The sequence below is a fragment of the Chiloscyllium plagiosum genome, unplaced genomic scaffold, assembly GCF_037043375.1.
Source record: "Chiloscyllium plagiosum isolate Xiang-an unplaced genomic scaffold, Cpla_swu_hap1 HiC_scaffold_40, whole genome shotgun sequence".
NCBI lineage: Eukaryota > Metazoa > Chordata > Chondrichthyes > Orectolobiformes > Hemiscylliidae > Chiloscyllium > Chiloscyllium plagiosum.
In genome coordinates this window covers 13,353,873-13,377,495 of record NW_028270178.1, presented here as the reverse complement: position 1 = coordinate 13,377,495, position 23,623 = coordinate 13,353,873, and the positions used below count along the sequence as shown (strand labels likewise).

Genomic DNA, 23,623 nt, shown 5'->3' with positions numbered 1-23,623 from the left:
AATCATTGATCGAGGTGATAAATTGCTCTGTCTTGAGCAATAACCCTTGTGGCACCCAGTGCTGCAAGTCTAATATCCTGAAAATGACCTGTTTATTCCCACTCTCCGTTTATATCAATCTTCACACTAAGCCCCTATTTCCTCAACACTACATGGGCTCACTGATGTATATTAGCTACTGGTTTAACAACGATTTAACAATTCTGCCTCCCATGCTCAGGACTCTGGATGGAATAGAGAAGGATCTATTTCCAACTGCCTTCATGCATTTACAGTACCACGAAGGGAACATAAAATTATTCATTGTCATCTGTTGTTGTACAGCTCTTGTCTGTCTCAGGGTATCCTCGGTAAATGTCCAGTGGAGTGTTTCCCTTCGTCCCTGTGTGAGCCTGTCTCTGTCTATAAATCTCGCTGTCTCACGGATTAGCTATCTGAAGCACAGTAAATATGTTCCTGTTATACAAGGAGGAAGCAATGGATAAACCTGAAATTACAGACCAGTCACTGTACCCTCATTGGTGGGAAAACTGCTGGAAGCAATTGTGGGGGACAAAATGAATCTGCATGAGAAGAGATAGTGATTAATCAAGAACAGGCAATATGGATATATGCAGGGAAGGCATGTCTGATCGGCTGGATTGAGGTTTTCAAAGATGTGACCAGATATGTAGTTGAGGTCTACTGAAGGTGTCAAATTGGACCTCAGTGAGCTTTATGATAATTGCTGCATGGTGGCTCAGTGGTTGGCACTGCTGCCTCACAGCGCCAGGACCCTGGTTTGATTCCAGTTTTGTGGTGTTTGATTCCAGTATTCGTGGAGTTTGCACATTCTCTCTGTCTCTGTGTGGGTTTCCTCGCACAATCCAAAGATGTGCAGTTCAGAGTGGATTGGCCGTGCTAAATTGCCCATTGTGTTCAGGGCTGCATAGGTTAGGTACATTAATGAGGGGTCGATGTAGAGTAATAGGGTAGAGGAATGGGTCTGAATGGTTTCCTCTTCAGAGGGTCAGTATTCACTTTAGGGCCAAATGACCTGTTTCCACACTGTATGGATTCAACATTTCTAAGAGTTTCACATGGAGAGCTGATATCAAAGGTTATCATGGTTCCCATGGAATTCAAGGAAATATGAAAAACTGGATCCACAATTGTCTGAGTGGCAGGAAGCAGAGAGTGAAAGTTGAAAGGGGATTTTCTGACTGAAGTTGATATCCAATGGGACCCCAGGGCTCAGTTTGGGTCCTTTGCTGTATCTGGTTTATTAAACTAAACGATACTTGAATGTAGGGGTAATGATTAGTGAGTTTGAAGACTATGCAAACATTGGAGGGTTGGTAAATAGTAATCAGTAATACGGAGGATAGTTTCAGTTTACAGCAGGGTATAGATTGGCTGATCACATGGGCTGATCAGTGGCAAATGCAATTCAATCCGAATAGGTGTAAGGTGATATACTTGTGCAAGAAAACAATGCAAGGGTATACACGATGAATGATAGGACCATGGGAAGCATCGGATATCAGAGGGTGTTAATGTCGATGGACAGAAGCAACTGAAGGTATCAGGAACGATGGATAAAGTGGATTAAAATGCATGTGATGTGCTTGGCTTCATTCACCGAGGCTTACATTTATGTGCGTGTTTGAACTGTATACTATGTTGGTTTTGCCGCGTTAATTTATATCAAAGGGCAAGAGCATAAAAGGAGATGCTAGGATATATTTCTCATCCAAGCGTCGGTGGGAGTCTGGAACGCATTGCCTGTAAGGATGGGAGAGGTAGAAAACATCATCTCGTTTAAGAATTATTTGGATATACAAGTGTGATGCCAAGCTTTCAAGGCTGTGGGTCAAGTGCTAGAAAATGGGATTAGAATAGTGAGGTGGTTGTTTTTGGACAATAACAGTCTGACGGGAAGTTTTTGTTGTGTGATGTAGTCCTCAGTGATTCTTTGACATACAGACACCTACCCCACCACCACACACAAATACATACAGAGTCAAGCATAGAAGATAGAAGCTTGCACAAAGTCACCCAGACACACACTCTCTCTCTCTGTCTCTCTCTCTCTCACACACACACACAGACACACACAAACACACACACACATGCAATCATCGTGTAAAGGGCAGTTACTGATGGGAAATAAATGCTGACCAGCCAAAGATGGCGCCATCCTAATGGTGAGTAACAAACGTGCCGTACTTGAACGTATTCACTCACGCAAACAATATCATACATAGACCGACACAAAAGCAAGCACAACTACAATACACAGACAACCAGACAGGCGTGCACAAAAAGTACGAGACAGACACACTTATACACACAGAAAGGCAAAATAACATACACACTTTATCAAAAACACACAGAGGAAACAACACACGAATGCATAAACTCAAACACAGATTGAAATTCTTAAGACAAACTCATATCCAACTCAACACTACAGAAACACTTGCACTATCACACAAATACGGAGGAAGTGCTTCCACAATAGTAAATTCATGGGAATCAGTAATGCGGAAGCAATATTCCAATAATTCAGTTGATGCCCTCGAGTCACAGATGTTTAATTCTGCCTTCATTAAAATCTGTGCCAAAACACAAAACTCCCTTTTTAACTGCTGCCACAATAGTCCAGCTTGATCACTCCTTTAGGGAAGGAAATCTGCCATCATTACGAGGTTCCAGGGTCTGGTTGACCTCTGTGCAATTGGAACTGAGGTGCAAATGCTGGTTTTGGCAGCAACGCGCAGCAATCCACAAATAAAGAGAAAATAAGCAGCGACTCACACTCCCATTCACTCATATTTCAAGACACAATGGAAAACAGAAGGACTGGATTACGATTGGTTAATAAGTTGCACGGATGCTAAGTGATGGACCGAATCGATTCTCCATGACATTGTCGGTGACCAATGGTGATGCTGAGCTGAGGAGGGAATTCTGACAGTGTTTGGTACTTGAACCATCAAAGTCGTTCTTCCTGGATTTTTCCAATTGACCAGGATCTTGGACCACGTGGTGCAGATGTGAGGCAGAGACCATGTTCATTCAATTGGACAAGAGAGAAGCAGGTCAGCCTTAATACTCTCTGTTCGTTACACCAACTACTGGTCACAGGTCAGCCTCTGTCGGAATTACCAACTGGTCGTCCCAGGCGACTGACTTCACGAGTCAACTTCTTGTTTTAACAGTGCTCTCTGTTCAAGGTTGGACATTGGTTAAGTTTTTTCACCAGTCCATGGCTTCAGTTATCTGATTGGCTGATTTATTTATTTTCACGAGTACCAAAGTTCAGTGAAAAGCTTTGTTTACGAGCAGTACAGGCAGATCATGGTAAGGAAGAATGTACAGATAAAATAAACTTAGACAGAGGCATTCAGATGAAACTTCACAGGGTGTGCGCTAAGCGATATAAATGTTAGCAATATAAGCATTATTTGAGGCGAGAGAGTGCAATCATCTGCCTAATACTGGCTGAAAAGGAGCTGTTCCAGACCCCGTTGGTGCATCGGTCCAGGCTTCTGTATTTTCTGCCTGACGGAAAAAGTTGCAGCAGATCATTGTCTGTTTGGCTGATCTGCTTTCAGTTATTGCATGGTGCTCTCTGATTGGCTGGCTGCCCTTGGACAAGTCTCAGTTGCTTTATGTCTTCAATAATTTAATAATTGCTGTAAAGGGATATTGCAACATGTTCAGGTGTTGCTCTCGAAACTTCGACTGAGTCAACCCATATATGCAGGTATTGATGCAACAATTTGCATCTAGCAACATCCATCCAATTTGTTGAAATATATGCTCAGACAGTATGTAATCCATCGGAACAGTTCCTGTAATTTTAGAATACAAGAATTCTACAACATACACTGACCACAGAACGATGAAGTTGCCCGAAATGGTGAAGAGCAAAATCACAGACTTCCTTCTGCTCTCCATCTCTGAGTCTCTGGCATTCTCTCCATTGCTCTGACCTCTCAGTCCCTTATGCACTCGAGTAGACACTAAAATGTGTCAGACTGTCAGTGCATTAATCAATAGAATTAAAGTGAACGGAAGTATAGGGGTTAAAATCAGATCCAACCAATCAAATCCCCCCATCCAGGATCAGTATAATAACTTGGTTTCACAGTGCAGAGCCATGGTACATTGTCGATTATACTCAATGGCTCAAATGTAAAGTAGTATGGGATGTTTCTTAAACAGAGTAGGAAGCAGGTTACTGTTAGAACAATGACTGCAGTTTTCTCAGTGCAATATTCCATTTTCAGCTTCTGGCAACAAATGGCCACAAATCAAAGGAGAAAACAACTGTGAACCAGACAGAGCAGTCTATCGTTGCAGAGGCGAGTACAGTTTTGAGGCTGCACACAAGAGCAATATCCAGCAATGTCCCTGGGAAATAATGATAACTGATGTGCCACAACAAGTTGATTAAAAAAATGACTGAAAGATCTGCTATTGCCATGGCCACCAGGTAGCGAGTGGTACAGGTATATAGGTCACACTTTCCATGAGACAGGATGACAATTGCCATTAAATTAGCTGAAAGGAAAGGAATGGAAAATGATGTGAAAATGACTGAACATACATCCTCCATGCACAATGAAGGTTGTAAGTTTATCTTGCCGACTGAAGGGAGGAAATCAGAAAAGCTATCAGTCAAACTGTGTTTGAACCCCCTCAAATACACAAGGAACTTTTTTAGAAATGATTGCAGTGATCAAATCTGAAAATATTCACGTAAACAGTTGCTGCTATTGAAAGGAGAAGGAGTCTGTTAAGTGTAATCGAGGGAGCTAATTGCATATATCCATTTCCTTTTCGATCTCTGCAGGAAGACGTCCAGACCTTAATTTCATTGTGTTGTGACAGAATGGTCAGAGGGACAGAAGGCAAGTCAATACGTATTGCTGATGGCGTTGATGGATGAGGAGGCAAGTTGGAGGATGAGATAAATATCTGTTCACTGATAAGACAATGGGAAACTCGATAAAAAAAATTCTGAACGAGAAGTGAAGAAGTCAAGGAAGGCTCGTGACAGTGATAGACTGTGTGAAGAAACAGTGTTCTGGAACTTCCACCAATACAAACATTAACATAAAAAATAACATGTATGAAGGTGAATAAGAAGAGGGGACGAATGTTTCTGAAGGTGACTGCATATGAGTATAAAGCAAAACTATACAACAGCATTTAAGGGCAAATGTTTACTTATGCTACCCTGTGTAGAACATAAGTATGCAGGAAAACTCAGAAAATACGAAACTCGGGTAGCAACAACAAGAATAAAAAGAAAAAGTAACAATAAAAAGACAAACGTATTGCCTCTGGAATTAAATAGACAGTATTCAGACAAAATTAAATTAATTAATGATATGCATGCAGCTGAATAGGTCTGACCCAATAGCCACTACAGTGACACTGATGTATTAACACCAATCGATATCGGGTAAAGCATCAGGTATAATTCAAAACGATTAACTTAACCAAATCATTTTACTCTTCACGACAACTTATAAGTGTGACAATTAATTTAGCACGAAGTATTATGAGACACACAGTAAAAGCAGAGAGCAACATAATCACACAATATCGCAGGCTATTGACACTTACCAGGAATTCCAATAACAGCAAATATCATGTAATATAATTTCAGCATATCATCAATTGGACGGGATATTTTCAGTGTGAGGTGCTAACTTTCTCTGAGATGCAGAAGTCTCTCCCTGAATTATAAACTGAAGACTTTAATTCCCCAAGTCTTTCAATTGTAGCCTGTAAGATCACCCCTCTAGGCTTATGGCGTTACATTTTCAACTCAATGAAAAACAGATCGTGACAACGTTTCGGTGTGATCAGTAACTGAATACAAAAAAAAATTCTTGAAGAGGTTTAGCAGCAATGCCTTAGAATTGTGGTATCATCATTTCAAGCAGAGAGACAAAAGCAGAAAGGGGAGGGAAGAAAAATAGAGAGAAGTGGGGTGAGAGAGTCAAAGACAGAGATAGTGTGAATGAGAGTGGGATGGAGAGATTGAGAGAGAAGAACGAGGGAGACAGAGCGATAGACACGTGGAAATTAAGACAGCAAGTGTGTGAGATAGAAAGAATTAGAGAAAAGATGGAGATCGAGATTGACAGGGACAGAATGGCAGAGGAGACAATATGAGAAAACAGAGATATACAGATAGAGACAGGTTCAGACAGACATAGACAGAATTAAGGAGGGAGAATAGAAACACACACACATTCAATCCCGCTTTTGCTCTCTAAAATCAATTCTGAAGAATGGTCACTGAAACCGAAAAGGCTATTTTTGCTTCCTCTCGACAGTTGAGGCTATATCTGCTGAGTTTCTCCAGTCTGTTTCGTATGTCCAGCATCCCTGTTTATTTGTTTATTTTTAATTGCTGGTTCATCCTTGTTTACTAAATCCCAGACAAGTCACCCATTTGTTCGAAACAAACAATAAAATGTTAAAGATATCATCAAACACAACATGAAGGTCCACAAAATAATGAAGGTACAGCTCCAGCAGAAATAAGGTTGAGCAGAAATTGACAAGCTATTTAATATGGAGGGTGCACGTGGTTTGAGGAAACAGACAGTGCACTTTCTACGATTTGAAAGAATGTGAGGCAATTCCAGTGAACGTTATGAAATGTTTCATCGGTGGATGTGAATTAGATGATTCCTTTGTCAGGTGACTCCTGGACCAGGCAGCACAGTGTCAGAATTAGAGGTACATGGTTTAAGTTTAAGACAGGGACATATGCAATGGATTACAAATTCAGCTCATCAAGACTGATCCGCCATTCAATATGATCATGACTGATGGAACACGACAATGTTTTTACTCATCCCATCTCCACAAACTTGCAGCTTCACAAAACCTTGAATAAAAGCATTCTGAAACTATATTTCCAAATCTTTATTTCGATTGTACATGATTGGGTAGGGAGGAATTATCCGTGGTAGGAATTTGCCAATAACTGCGAACATTTCACGAGGTTGGGATTGGGTGATGTGAGACGTGGTTGTTCCAGTCGACTTTAGGGGCGTGAACAACAAACCAGGTTATTGTCTGAACAGCGTTAGATTGGGAAAGGGAGAGGTGCAACAAAATCTGAGAGCTCACCACACACCAGTCGCTCAGGGGATGCATGTATGTGCAGCAAGTGGTGAAGAAGTTAAATGGTGCTTTGGCCTTGAGCGCGAGAGGATTAGATTACAGCTGCGGTGATATCTTGTTGTGATTGTGCAGGTGTCTTAATGAGACTCCAGCTGGAATACTGTGTGCAGTGTGGGGTTTCCTTATCTGAGGAAGGATGTTCTGGTCATGGAGGGAGACAAAGCATGTGGGTGACATGATGGCTCAGTGCTTAGCACGGCTACCTCACATTGCCAGCTACCCAGGTTCGATTCTAACCCTGGGCGACTGTCTGTGTGGAGTTTGCACATGCTCCCTGTGTCTGTGTGGGTTGCCTCCGGGTGCTGCAGTTTCCTCCCACTGTCCAAAGATGTGCAGGTGAGGTGAATAGGCTAGTTAAATTGCCATCGTGTCAGGTACCTTAGTTAGGGCTAAGGGTAGGGAAATTAGTCTGGAAGGGTCACTCTTTGGAGGGTCGGTGTGGACTTGTTGGGCCGCAGGGCCTGTTTCCACACTGTAGGGAATCTAGTCTAGTTTCCAAGACTGATTCCTGGGATGGCAGGACTGATGCATGGACAGAGATTGGATCTGTTCGGATTTGTTCACTGGAGTTGAGAATAATGAGTTGGAACCTCATCGGACCCTGGAAAGTTCTGCTATGGTAAACACAATAAGAATATTTCCGATGACCAGGGATCTCAGAACTAGGGCGTCAGGATACGGGATGGGTAAGTTCATACTGAGATGAGGAGAAATGTTTTCACCCAATGAGTGGGGAACCTATGAATCAATCTGCAATAGGAAGCAGTTCCAGCCACAAAATTGTATGTTTACGAGATGGAAGTCAATGTTGTTCTTAGGGCTAAAGGGTTCAAAAGAAATGGCGGAGAGAACAGGAACAGGGGATTGAACTGGGTGATCAGGCAGAGTGCGTTGAATTGCAGACCAGGCTCGCAGGGCCGAATGACCTACTTCTGCTTCTATTTCCTGTGCTTCAATGTTAGACGTAGTGTAAAGCCCTTAAGAATCTTTCTATGTGTCAATATGTGTTTGGGAGGAATCTGCATGCATGAAGCTGGCACATTGAGGGCACAGAGTAAATTTCCCAAAAGTGGGATGACTCACACGCACCAATGTGGCTATCTGACCATGATAGCCATGGCCAATGATCTGAAGCCCTGACATATTGCACACCTTATCGCTCTGTCTCGCTGTCCCATCGTCACTTGGAAATATATCAGCGTTTCCTCAGTGCTAATGGGTCAGAATCCAGGAATTCCCTCCCTAAGGGACATTGTGAGTCTGTGCCAGAGTAAAGCTCTCACTACGCTGTCCCCGATCAAATATACGGGTTTGATACAGAGTAAATCTTCCTAAGAAATAAGAAGAGTTTGTTGACGTTATTGAGCTTGTTCTACAGGTCCCCAAGTCGTCAACGGGAATTAGAAGATCAAGTATGCAGAGTGATTGGAGGGACTGGGATTATCAGAGCGTTAAGGGTCCAGATATGAATTTGTTAAGTGCGCTCAGGAAAGTTTCGTTAAGCAGTATGTAAAGAATCCTACTTGGCAAAGAGCAAAACCTGACCAATGTTTGAGAAATAGGGCTGGACAAGTGTCACAGGGGACAGTTGGGAGCACTTTGGAACCAATGACTATAGATTATTAATTCTAAAATATCTATGGAAACGGACATAGATGGTCAACAAGTTCAAGTTCTAAAGTGGGGCAAGGCGTATTTTGATTGAATTAGACAGTAGATTGCAGGTGTGGTCTGGAGTACTTTGTTTGCAGGCATAGTGATCTCCGAACATTTGGAGGGCTTTAAAAGTGAAATAGCTTCAGTTTAAGGTCTACATGCTCCTGTGAGGTGGAAAGGCAAGACTGACAGGGATAGGGAACCCTGGGTGACCAGAGATATTGAGGGTTTGACCAGAAGAAGTGGAGGTATGGCTCAGCTACAAGCATCTGGTACCAAGGGAATCCCTGGAGGTATATCAGGAACGCAGGAGTTTACTGAAGAAGGAAATCAGAAGGGCAAAAAGGGGGCATGAGGTAGGCTTGTCTGAGAAGATTAGTGTGAATCCAAAGAGGTCATTTCAGCATATTAAAGGTAAAACAATAACTAGAGAGAGAATAGTGCACCTCAAGGACCAAAGTAGACATGTATGGGTCATGTCCTCAATGAATACTTCTACTCTATGTTTACTGTGGAGAAATACGTGAAGACTTGGAAACTTGGGAACGTTAGTCGTGATATCATGAGGACCGTTCATATCATAGCAAAGGTGGTGTTGGACATATTAGAATGCATGAAGGTGGATAAATCTCCTAGTGCTGACCACATATATCCAGGAACACCGCAAGAGGCGTGAGAGGAAATTGCCGGGGTCCTGGCTACTATTTTTGCATCATTTGTTGGTATGGTTGAGTTCCTGGAAGACTGGAGGGGAGTGATTATTGTGTCATTATTCAAAAAGAGCTGGAAAGAAATACCTGGGAACTATAGATGAGTAAACATAAACATTTGGTGGGCAATTAAGCTGAGAAAATTCAGCGAGGTAAGATATGCCTGCATTTGGAACGAGAGGGTTTTATTAGGAATAATGTTGTGTGTGGGAGATCATGCCTCACAAATTTGTTAGAGTTCTTTGATGAAATGTTCAGGAAGTATGACGAGGGCAAGGTGGTAGAATTAGTCTAGTGGATTTCAGTAAGACCTTGGATAAGGTTGCTCATGGTACGCTGCTCTGGAAGGTTAGAACGCTTGGAATCCAGGGATCGCTGGAAAACTGCATATGCAACTGGCTTGATGGTAGGAAGCAAAGAGTATCAGTGCAAGGATGCTTTTTGTCCTGGAGGTCTCTGACTAGTGGAGTGCCTCAGAGATCGATGCAGATCCCATTCCTGCTATTATCTATATCAATGATTTGGATCAAAGGTTACAAGCATGAATGGTAATTTTGCAGATGACACTAAAATAGGTGGTATCATGGACAGTGAGGAAGGTTATCAGAAATTGTAACAGGACCTTGATCATCTGGGCAAGTGTTCGAGAAATGGGAAATTAAGCTTTGTGTAGATAATTGTGAGGTCTTGCATTTTGGAAAATCGAATCAAGGTAGAGTTTCATGGTGAGTGGTAAGATCTTAATCCATACAGTGAGACATGGGGAACTTGGAGTTTAGGTGTATGGTTCTCTGAAAGTGGAGTCGCAGGTAGACAGGGCATTGAAGAAGGCTTTTGGCACACTGGCCTTCATCAGTCAGGGTACTGTGTAGAGAAGTTGGAAAGTTATGTTGTCCATGTTTAAACCAAGACTATAAAGAGGTCAGGCGCTGAGTGACCCTGGCGAAACCCAAACTGGGCGTCACTGAGCAGGTTATTAGTGAGTAGTTGCTGCTTGATAACACTGTTAATGACTCCTCCTATCACTTTATTGATGATCGAGAGTAGACTGGTCATAATTAGCCAGTTTGGATTTATCCTATGTTTGTGTTGCAGGTTTCTACATTGTTGGGTAAACACCGGTGTTGACCAGTGGTCAGCAAGTTCTGAAGCACATGTTTTCAGTACTATTGCTGGAATGTTATGAGACCCCATTGCCTTTGCAGTATCCAGTGGCGTGTATCGACTTGGCTGGAGGCAGGAATCTGCGATGCTGATGACCACTGGCGGAACTCGACATGGATCACCCACTTGGCGCTTCGGACTGAAGATTGTTGCAAATGCATCAGCCTTATCTTTTGCTCTGATGTGCTGAGCTCCCCCATCATTGAGGATGTGGATATTTGTGAAACATCATTCTCCAGTGAGTTGCTTAATTGTCCACCACCATTCACATTGGATGTGGAACGACTGCAGAGCTTAGATCTGATCTGTTGGTTGTAGGATCGCTTAGCTCTGTCTATCACTTGCTGTTCATGCCGTTTGGCACGCAAGTAGTCCTACTTGGTAGCTTTAGCAGAGTGACACCTCATTATTAGGTATACCTAATATGCTCCTGGCATGCCCTCTTACAGTCTAACCACTGCCCCTTGACATTCAACTGCACTACCATCACTGAATCCTTCATTGTCAACATTCTTGGGATTAACACTGAGCAGAAACTCAATTGAACTCACCACATAAACAGTAGTTGCAAGAGTAGATCAGAGAAGAAGGATACTGCGGCAAGTAATTCAACTCCTGACTCGCTAATATCTATCCATCACCTACGAGGTACAAGTCTGAAGTGTGAGAGATTATTCCCCACTTGTCTGGATGGGTCCAGCTCCAAAGAAACTCCGGAAGCTGACACCATCCAGGGGTGTGTGCATCTCAATGTCATGGGGTCTCTATTGCTTTGGCACTGAAAACGTTGAAATGGGGTCAAACTTCCTCTCTTCGTAATTCCCCTTGTTTTGAAGGCAATACAATTGATTGTCATGTCGATGCGTGTATCTATGTGTTTGTGCATGCCTGTGTGTGTGCATGTGTGTATGTGCGCACGCGTGCCTGTGTCTGTGTGTGTATTTGTGTGTGTGTGAGCACGCGTGCCTGTATCTGTGTGTGTTTCTGGAAGCCTGTCTGTGTGTGTGCCCGCATATGTAACCATGCGTGTGTGTTTTTCTAAGTGTATGTCTGTGCATCTGTGTTGATATCGGTGTATGTTTGTACGTGTGTGCATATGCATATGTGTGCATCTGTGTGATAATAATTTAAACATGCTGAACACTGAATGGTCTGGACACCGTGCATTTTAGGAAGACGTTTCCATTCGTGGAGAGTGTGGACCCGATGGAGCAGGCTTACAGGAAAGGGAAAACCTTTTAGAACGGAGATAAGGAGAAACGTATTCAATCAGAGAGTGGCAAATCTGTGGCATTGACTGCTACAGAGGGCTGTGCAGGATAGATCATCGAATATATTTAAGACAGAAATAGATAAGTTCTTGATTGTCAAGGTGATTGACGGTTATAGGGAGAAAGTGAGACAATGTTATTGAGAAATTATCTGCCATGGTTGAAAGGTGAAGCAGACTTGTTGGGCTGAATAGCTCAATTTGTACTCCGACATTTTGTAGTTTTAGGGTCATATTTTGCGTCTGTGTAAGTGTCCATCTGTGTTTGCAATGGGAATCACTTTGCTCTGATGGACGTTTGAATGAATGAATGAATTAAAATGTGGTGAATCTAAGACTCAGAGAATCTCTCTCTCTCTGTCTCTGTGTCCCTCTTTAAAGTAATACAATGCCACCCTCTGCTGGACAGCCCATGCCACTGCACAAGCAGCATTGTTTTTTTTGAGAAAACATCAGTCTGAGAATCTCTCACATTGCACGTTTATTTCATACTTCAAAGAAACCATTGCAATGAACTCCCTGAGGTATGACGTGAAAAATACGAAACTGATCGATGAGGGTAATGCAGTGGATGTTGTCTATATGGATTTTAGTAACACCTTCAATTACATCCCTCATGGCAGGCTAATCCAGAGTATTAGGTGCATGGGATTCATGGTGACTTGGCCGTATGGACAGAAATTGATGTGTCCATAGAAGTGGTAATGTCGGTGTTGGACTGGGGTGAATAAAGTTAAAAATCGCACAACACCAGGTTATAGTCCAACAGGTTTATTTGGAAATACTATCGTTCAGAGCGCTGCTCCTTCACCATGTCGCTCGTAGGACAGGATCATAGGACACAGATTTTAAAGGAAAAGATCAAATCGCCTTTCAACAGATGTGAAGTATTGATCAAAAATAGATTGCTGTCTAGAGGTGCTGAAAAAGCACAGCAAGTCTATTGCTGATGATGTTTTTTTGCCCGATACCTCGATTTTCCTGCTCCTCGAATGCTGCCTGACCTGCTGTGCTTTTCCAGCACCACGCTAATCGAGACTCTAATTTCCAGCATCTGCAGTGCTCACTTTTGCCTAAAAATAGAATGCTGTTCTTTAAGTACTTAGAATGTGGATGTAGATTTCTCTATTTTAATATTTATATCTAAGAACTTCCTTCAAGTCACAGTCTCGAGATAACTTAAGGTTTCATCTGAAAAGGTGACATCTCAGCTGAGAAAATGCATTAAAGGTGTAAGTTCTGAGTCTGTCTGTCTCTCAAACTACAGTCAGGTTGGTTTTATTTCCAAAGTAGGAATTTATTAAGTGTCACATGAACTGATTGCCTTCTGGTTGTGTACTTTTAGAACAAAGTAGCAAATACAAATCGGCAAATGCAAATTCACCCCCAGACAACAGTGAAAGATGCAGGAAATGAAATAAAATTCACTCAGTGTCCTCATGAAATGGGACACTCAGAGGTGCCTGTGTACAAATGCAGCAGAAACACTCAATTTAATGTGTATAATGTGAGGAATAGTTCTGAAAGACAGATTATTTCTGCATTGCAGGGAGAGCATAACACACTATTTAATGTGTATAATGTGAGGAATAATTGTGAAGGAAAAATGTTTTCTATGTTGCACAGGGAGCATAACTTTTCTCCACGGATTGTGTTGCACTCTGAGGAAGGTCAGTCCAGTTTCAAACCTGTGCTTCTTTGTGTGTGTGTGTGTGTGTTTCTTTGTGTGAGTGTACGTGTGTGTTTCTCTTTCTGTGTGTGTGTTTCTATGTGTGCCTGTTTCTGCGTGTCTACGTGTGTGTGTGCGTGTGTGTGCATTTTTCTGCTCTGCACCCATTCGCAGGAAATTATGGCAACTTAGAAATGTCAGTTTATATGCAGAAGATTACATGTGGAGGGGAATGGAGTAAATAAGTAGCCGGGTTAAAGCCCATTTAGAGAGAAAAACAGTTGATCAGAGAAAGGTGAAATTAATGACAGAGGACACGAAGGAAGGAATGGAACGGTAGTCCCGTCGGTGACAGGAACAGAATTTCCCCAAGGTTGGCATGCCTGGAAGAGACGTGGCAGTGAGTTTAATACTGTACCGACCTATCAGTCATTTATTACACATTTCCCACAAAGCTATCTTCTGCATATAAACCGAAATTATTCTACTACCACCAGTTCTGAGGTAGAGTCACTCAACCTGATAAGTTAACTCTGATTTCTCTCCAGAGATGATGCTGGACTTGCCCAACATTTACAACAATTTCTGTTCTTGTTTCAGTCATAGGACTGGCGATTGGACTGTCAATAAACAAAACTTTCCCATTCTCTTCGGATCAAATTATCTCCTGTTCTTAGCATTCGACCAAACTTTGTAAGTGTTTGCAGAATAATCAGGAAAGAGATCATCAGAGCCTGCATAGGGTTTCAAAGAAGACTACTCCACGTGTCATGCCCAATTGCAGCAAAACAAAGTATGCAGGGGGGCCCACGTGACAATGTGTTAGCGTGAGGACAGCTGTGATACTTACACCGGAAATCTGCACATCTCGACATGACAGAAGCCTCAATGTGCAGGGACCAGGAGGGCGAACTGTCAGGCGTTGAGTTCCCTAACGAGAGAGGTTGAGGAGGAGAGAATTTCCAGAAGGGAAGGTTACATTAAGCTTTATAAATCAAAGTGGGGTGCATATCCCTCAATTCCTTTGCTTGCCAAAATAAAAAAAATACGATATCAGATTGAAAACGAACAACTGATCCGTTTGTGAGAGAGATTTGCAAACCTCTCTCATCGTTTATTTCTGATGTGCAGCGTAACATCTTTGCTGAACGGTCTGACCTTAATTCTCAGACTATGTTCACTCATTCAACAGTCCCTCAACAATTGAAAACCTAGTCTTTTCGTGTTGATACCTTGTGGGGCATAGTGCAGATTGCACCTTAGCCTTCTAAATGCTTGTGAAAATAGGCCTCATTTGTATAAGAAAAAAACAGAACTTGCTCAAAAGGTCAGGCAGCACACGCGGAGAGAAAGCGCAGTTAACATTTCAGGTCCAGTGACCCGTCTTCAGAAATAACTTGCATGACCTTTCCTTATACAACCGAATGAATCCGGAAAAGATGACAGAACACAGAAATCTGAAATTGCTACAGCAGCGGTGAAGTTGGGAGTCTCTTTCTGTGGAGAATTGTAATGAGAATGCTGCTCGGTGAATTGTTATCACTGTTCTGGTATCTGGCAGATGAGTCAGTGAGCTGGAGACATTATTTTTTCAGATCAGCGCCAGATTGAAGCAAGTTCAACAATCATAATGTCACACCAGAGGAGCCCAGAAAAGTAAGGTTGGTGTCGAAAACTTTCTAAACTTGATTAGTTGGTCTGAGTATTTTTCTGCACGAGATGTTCTGTCCCTTCAGGCAGCTGACAGGCTTCTTGTTTGAAACTCTGAGCTGATACAATCCAGAGACATTGCCTTATACTGTGTGAAAGCTCCTTGGAGAGATCAATGTTACATCATTACCCAGCTTAGTTACTCTTTTTCAAATTTCTGTAAATTAACAAGTTCATTACTATAACACGTTTAATGTCAAATTATGAAGGCGCTTTGCTGTTCATGCACCGTGATGAAGTAACAAAAACAGAATCTGGGATCTGCCAGCAATAACATTGTCCACTCAAACACCATGAGCTCCGTCCGGAGATCACAAATTATTTCAAACAAAGCTGCATAGAGACAGTTTATTCCAAGTGCAAAAATATGTCTCAGCGCTGTCTTTCTGTGCTCTGGTGTAGGAGCTTCCCCATTACACAAGAGCATTTAGTTGATTGAAATGTGATTCCTCTCACACTTTGAATGTGCGTATTGCTGCCAAGGTCAGCAATTATTCCCTATCCCCAAGTGCCCCAATTGAAGTCATATGAAGAAGAAATTGATGAGAACATGCTGTCTTTACAAATCTCATTTGGCTCATCAGGGCACCAATGCTGATATTGATCCTTTGATGAAGGCTTATGGTAATTATAACACTCATGGACTAGAACCACCTGGACTCATTGCTAGTCTGCCGTTGAGTTTCATTTGTTTCGATATTTGCTTCAGAGATGTTACTCAAGACATATGGAGCAGGTTGGAATGATGTCGGTCCTCCTTTCTCAGAGTTAGGGACACCAGAAGAGCCCACAAACATATTTTCTACTTATTAATTAACAGAATAATTGGTGTGAATAGATACTTAACAGTACTCTGCAACTGCTCTCTGAACCTGGACTGAGTCGCCGTGTAAGTAAAAGTGTTTGTGCAGCAATTGATGTTCTGCAGAATATACCCAACTTGTTCCAAAATATAAAATGAAGTATCATCAAAGTAAGATGAAACGTTAAAGCAATATAGGACATATACAAGCCACAAAAGTATGAAGCTTCCCGAAATGGCGAAGAGTAAAATCACAGATTTCCTTCTGTTCTGCATTTCTGGGTCACAGGGATTCTTGCCCTTGTTGACACTCCTCAGTCCTTGTCGGACTCGACTTGTCAATAAAATGTGTCTGACAGTCAGTGCGTTGAACAATATCATTAAAACAAATGGGGGTATTGGTGTTAAAATTGTATCAAATTGAGAAAATGCTAACCACCCAGGCTCAGTATGAAAACTTGACTTCACAGAACAGAACCATGGTACATTGTCAATTAATTCTCCAGGTTCATATACGAAGTAGAAAGGAATATTTTTCAATAATAATAAAATGAATGTCATTGCTAGAACAAAACCTGCGGTTTTCTCTGTGCAATATTTGATTTTCTTCTTCTGGCAGCAGATGAACATAAATCGATCAAAGCAGAAAGTGACAGTGAACCAGACCGAACAATCTGTGGCTGCACAACTGAGGACACTGACAATGCTACATACAGGGGTAATGTCCAAGAAACACAGTGGGAAATAATAGCTATTCATGTGTCTCAATATAACCTCAATGATAATGAGCAATAGATCCGTCACTGCCATAGTGACGAGGTAACACGTGATGCAGTTGCTAAGTCCACACTTTCTCCAAGACAGGATTATAATGGCCATGATATTGACTGCAAGAGCAGACGGGAAAATAAAGGGAATTAGTCACAAACACATTTTCTTTCATGAGCCAAGACATTTTGGTGTTGAAGTTAGCACCCATAACAATACATTGAATATGATCAGATGTTTATGAATGTCAGTCAATGGTTCACATCTTCTCAATATGAACTGTTTGGATTATTAACTGAATTAGGTTAGAGAGAGAGTGGTGTGTCATCATAGGAGGGGGAACACATATAATTTGTATGTAGACTGCCCTGATTAAAACAATTACTTTATTAATAATGCTCAAGTCATCATATTCTTACCAGACTATTTAGCTGCTCTCTCTTTAGAGAGAAATGACTGGTGATGATTTAACCTGAGGGCCACCACGCCTCAGGTGAGTGAAGAGAGTGAGTAGGAGAGAGCTTCATGTTCATCTCAGATAGTGATGGGAATTCCAAGGATGCAGAGATTTAAGGAAACGGTGCAAGTTAAAATAAGTGTATTTCGTAGTGATTGTAGGAGAATGCAACAATGTACATCAACACAGAAATACACAAAAAAAAATTAGGATCCGGTATACACGATTTTGCCCTTTGAGCCTGTGCAGGCATTCAATATGAACGTGGATTGTTATCCAACTCAGTCCCCTGTTCCTTCTTATCTATCCATATCCATTTGTTTCTACAACGCAAGGGCTATAATGCAACTCTTTCTTGAACCATACAATCCTTAGGTCTTGAATGCATTTTCTAGTAATACATGCCACAGGCTGTGGGGGGAAAAAATTCTTAACATCTCAATTCTGCATGTCTCACCGTGTATCCTTAAACTGTGACCCCTGGATCTCCAGTTGCTGGTCATTTGGAACATCCTTCCTGTGTTTACCGCGAACAGTTCTGCTAGGATTTTACAATGTCCTATGCGAGTTCGCCTCTCATTCATCTGAACTCCAGCAAATACAAAACGATCTGATTATATTCTTAAGTGGAAGGCAGGGTTGATTCAATGAAGTCAAGTGTATGATCAAAGCCAATAAGTGTCAAGTGGAGAGTGATCCAATGTCGGGCGAACAGTGCTACCTGACCCTGCATTAGCCTTTCGCTGTCTTGTCAGGATACAATGGAATACAGGAAGAGAATGAGGAGGCTCTGAATGGATCATTTAAGCAATTTGGCAGGAGGTACAAATGTCGGTCCTCCACAGTCATAAAGCTGGAATACTGCTGCTGCCATATGCTAATAAAAGTGGGAATATGGGGATAGACCAGATTAATGCATAGCTGAGGAGCTGTTGCAGGCGGGAAGGTTTCACATTTTTGGATCATTGGAATTTCTTCTGGGGTAGATGTGACTGGAGTGGAAGGACGATTGGTGCTGAATCAGAAGGGAAACAATATACTAGCGGGGAGATTTGCAGGAGCTCTCGAGCGGGCTTAAACTCAATAATTGGTGAGGGGTCAGGGGGTAGGGAAATGATAGTGAGAAAGGTGCTAAGTTTGAGGCTGGTACCGTTGAGAAGTGGAGCAAGTCAAATAGTTAAGGCAGGAGGGAAAAGACAGCAAATGCTTTAAGACTGATAAATCACACTTCCTTTGTCACAATGTAAGACGCCTGACAGGTAAGGCAGATGCACTCAGTGTGGTTGGTGACATGGGACTGGGACATCACAGATATTTCAGAAGCATGGCTCAAAGCAGGGCAGGACTGACAGGGTTCTATGATTACTGGTAAATCAGTGATTACTATCGCTCACAGTACAGTTAGATCTTCAAGGTGTGGTATTTCCTGCTGTTATGAACGCAAACTTTGTGTGCCTTTACCATGATCACATCTCTAATTTGTGCAACATTGAGTTACACAAGTGCTGGGATCGTCTGAGGAAGCCACCGAGACTGAATACATGTTAAAACTATCACAACATCAGTTTATAGTTTAACAGGCTTATTTGGAAGCACCAACGTTCGGAGCACTGCTCCTTCCCCGAAAGCTAGTGATTACAGATAAGCCAGTTGGACTATAACCTGTCGTCGTGTGATTTTTGACTTTGTCCATCCCAGTCCAACACCGGTTTCTTCACATCATGGTTACGGAATATATTGATATTCGAATAATGAATCCCTCCAACGAGTGGCCATTTGACCAAATGATCCAGTAGGTGAATTAACTTTGCAAACTTGGATGGTGGCACACGATCTCAATAAAACATGGAATCCTCTCCATATAATGAACCAGACACAGTGTAATTTAACATTACATTGTGTTCCTCCTTCGCCCGGACAATTATTTCCCCTCAAGTGGAAATCAAAAGTCCGCAGTGCTGCTAAATGTCAAAGATGGGCAGAATTAGCAATGTGTGTGAGACATAAGATCAGGTGTTCAGGAAATGAAATCGAGCAAAACGGCAGAGTTAAACGAGGAAGATCATCTTTCTGGATCTAGCAAATAAATGGGAATGCTGGAGATCTGTATCAAAATCAGAAGCTGTGGGGGAAACTCAGCATGTCTGGCAGAATCGATGTAGAGAGAGAAAGCAGAATTAACGTTTCGAGTGCAATGCGACTTGTTCAGAACTCAATGAAGTCTGGACTCGAAACGTTAACTCTGCTTTCTCTCTCTCTCCACAGACACAGATAAACCTGCTGAGTTTCCCACACTTTCTGTTTTTGTTACATGTTTGTTTAAGTTATTTGTTATGCCTAAGCAAAGGTTTCAGGTTGGCTCAGTTAAATGGGGCTGCACGATGCCTTAGTAGTAAGCACGGCTGCCTCACAGCGCCAGGGACCCAGGCTGAATATCATCCTCGTGCGACTGTCTGTGTGGAGTTTCCACACTCCCCCCGTGACTGCATGGGTTTCTTCCGCCTGCTCCCTTATCCTCCCACAGTCTAAAGATATGCAGTTTGGGTGGCTTGGCCTGCTAAATAGCCCACAGTGTCCAGGTGGATTGCCTGTGGGAAATGCAGTGTCATAGGGATAGATTAGGGCGTTTACTCTGGCCAGCATGTAATTTGGAGAATCTCTGTGGACAGATTAAGCCAAATGGCCGGTTTCCATACTGCAGGGATTGTATGGAAATTCTGATTTATGCTGTAGAGGCAGACCAGAAAAATGAACTCAATTCCCTACCCTGCCTGAGGTTACTACGAAGTACTTCCCTCCTCAATCTCTCCCCTTACCTCAGACGTAATGATCCTTGAGTTCAAACACCACCAGTCAACTCTCTCTCTCTCTCTCAAGTGAAATAATGGCTCTCTTTTTGGGTGAGAACATGCTGATTAGCACTGAACAAGATAACGGAACAACATGCGACTGCCTATCAATCCGACAACAAAGACAGTAACCAAGTAAAAACTGAAATAACTGCGGACGCTGGAAACTAAAACAGAAATGGCTGGAAAAGCTCAGCAGGTCAGGCAGCATCTGTGGAGAGAAAGCAGGGAATATGTTAAGTTTGATTTCTGTCACAGATGCTGCCAAACCTGTAGAGATCTCACAGCAATTTCTGTTTTAGCAAAAACAATAACAGTTCCCCAACAGATTCAGAAACCTGAACTAGTTATTGTCACTTACCAGGCACTCCAATGATGGCGATGATTGCGTACACTATTTTAGTAATACTGTGGAATACTTCAAGCATTTTGTTCTCCGTTAATTGGTCTGTGATTTTGAATCCGAATAATTTAAAATTAAAACATGACGTTGTTGCAATCTGCGATTTATACCTGTGGGAAGACTATAGGGAATTTACAGTTGTCATACCTCTTTGCTTGAGATCCAAGAAACAAGAATACCCATTTGTCAAAAATAAAGACAGCAGACTTGAGGATTGGGGGTAGTTTTGATTTCAGCAAAGTAGAACAAAGTGTTGATTAAGAGGGGAAGAGAGAGAGAATGAGTGTGAACATGCACAGAAAAGTTTTTAAAATTCTCAAACATATTATGGGAATGTCAGGAGAAAATGATTAATAAGGAGGAATAACTCAAAATAAGGGAATTAAAACTGTGGAAAATGGTTGAAAATCCTGGAAATACATATTTTAGTTCTGTCTTAACAACGGAGGGCGTAAATAAAGCACTAGTAATACTGGGGACAGAGTCTAGTGCGATGAAGGAGCCATAGAGGCTCTTCAGCCCATCGAGTTTGCAAAACAAATTATCCAACGTCTGTGCTAGACCGTTGTTCCAGCATTCGGCCCACAGCCTTGAATGATCTCACATTTCGAGTGCATACCCCAATACTTTATAAAAAGATTTTTAGGTTTCTGCCTCCACTATCCTCATAGGTCATGCATTCCTGACACCCGCCGGCCTCTGGTTTCCCTCATTCCTCTTTTAACCTCCTGCTTGTCACTTTAATATCATCCCCCGGCTCGGCCTTCCTTATTATTGATCCTAAGCAAACAGCCGCTTGTTATCCACATTGCCATGCCTCCCATAATCTTCAACACCTTGTTCAGATCCCCAATCAACTTTCTCTGCTCTAAACAGAAAATGAAGGACACCATCATTCGTCAGAAAAATGGTGTTGGGTAAACGGATCACATTAAAGGCTGATAAATCACTCGGCTCAAATAACCTGCATTCCAGCGTACTTAAGGACGTGGCCACTAGAATATTGGATGCATTGATGATGACCTTCCAAGGTTCTATTAACTCTGGAACAAACGAGCACAAAACATAAGAGCCAGGGATAAGTTGAGGCAATTCAAACCTTCAAGCTAGCTGCACCATTCATTGGTGATCTCAAGTTGGCCACAATTCTACTTTCCTGTCCCCTCTGCATCGCCCCTCAATCATTACTGATTAAACACTTGTCCATCTGCTCCTTAAATTTACTCAATGTCCCTCATCCACTGCACTGTGGGAGAGTGAATTTACGACCTTTGAGAGATGTAAATCCTCCACATTTCTGCTCCCCCTTACCCTAAAAATATGACCTCGACTTCTTGACTATGAGAGAACATCCTCTCCCCGTTTACTTTGCCAATCCCCGCTACTCAATTAGATCTCTTCTCATTCATCAAAACCCCAGGGCATATAGGCATAATCTGCTCAATTTCTCTTCACTGGACAGTTGCTGCGGACTGAAGGGTCACTAATGTAGGTTAGATTAGATTAGATTACCCGCAGTGTGTAAACAGGCCCTTCGACCCAACAAGTCCATGCTGACTCTCCGAAGAGAAACCCACCCCCCTATATTTACTCCTGACTAATCCACCTAACACTACGGGCAATTTGGCATGGCCAGTTCTCCTAACCTGCACATCTTTGGACTGTGGGAGGAAAGCTGAGCACCCGGAGGAAACCTGCGCCGACACGGGGAGAACGTGAAAACTCCACACCGAAATTCGCCCGAGGCGGGAATTGAACCCGGGTCCCTGGCGCTGTGAGGCAGCAGTGCTAACAACTGAGCCTCCGTGCCGCCCCGTAATTCTATTATTAAATGTGAGAAAACAGCAAAAGAAAGATGAGTTGGCCTGAAATCGAAATCGGAACTAATGCAGTTTTGGATTTTTTTTTAAAGCTATGCTTAAACTTCACCTCACCTCAGACATCCATGAAGAGATTTCAGCTACTTATCTGAGACCACATAAATATCGAACAGCATCAAACAGGGAATGTGCAGGAAGGACGTTCCAGAACCAGGCGTCCGAATGCAAATGATTGTTTGTTTTGGTTACTTCATTTACATTGTAAAGATAGGGGATAGTGAATATTATAGCTTAAGTTCGTTTTCTGTTAGTAAAGACAGTATAGATCTGAACGGCTTCATCAACTGTACACAAGGATTTATTTGTATGAAGAAAATGTAATTTTGTATATAACTCTGTGTATTGCGCCCTGCTGTTGCTTCAGCTAAAATGCCAAGAGGTTGATTGCAAACACAGTGAATGGTGAACATCAAGGCTTCATTTCTTCTCTGTATGTAAAGAGTGTATAGATGTCAACACCTTCGTTAATTGTACATGTACATAAGGATGTATTTTTATGAAGAACGTATATTTTTGCAAGAAAATCCATACGCTAGTGTACAGAAATGAACTACTTTAGTGACTATTTGCGTCCATGAAGATACTTTTATGAATAAAGTATGTTTCTGAAATTTAAAAAAAAATGAGGACAGAGTGTTGCGAAAGATGGACTTGGTCTCATCGCCACCGAATTGTCCAGGTAGTTGGATCGGTCCTTATCACCTGTCCCTCATGCAAAGAGAAACACCTTTGACCACAGTCTCTCAGGAAGTGGAGAGTAGGTAGCTTTCCTGAGATCCTGCGGAAAAATCTGAGGGTGGGTTCTGTCGCGCGCTTCCCTGGGCAGGCTATCAGATTCACTTGGTAGAATGCCTCAACAGCAGTATTTTTTAAACAAGAACCAAGACATGCCATGGTTAGTGTCGAGAAGAATACTGCCTGTCAGAAACCACATATATGCCTGGTGGATCTGTACCATCACACGATGCCTCGAAGCTGTTGGGGGTGTGGGAGTGTGGAGATGTACTATAGACTATCACACATCTCCTTCTGGAATTTGCCTTTGCCAAGTCTGCAACAGGCATCGACTGCGCCTGGAGGACCAA

General features: G+C 42.3%; 1 pseudogene; it reads right to left on the bottom strand.

Annotated features, from left to right (window-relative positions):
- Window positions 1–3,654: 3,654 nt before the first annotated feature.
- LOC148138338 (putative G protein-coupled receptor 139) lies at window positions 3,655–20,683 on the bottom strand (annotated as a pseudogene).
- Window positions 20,684–23,623: the final 2,940 nt, after the last annotated feature.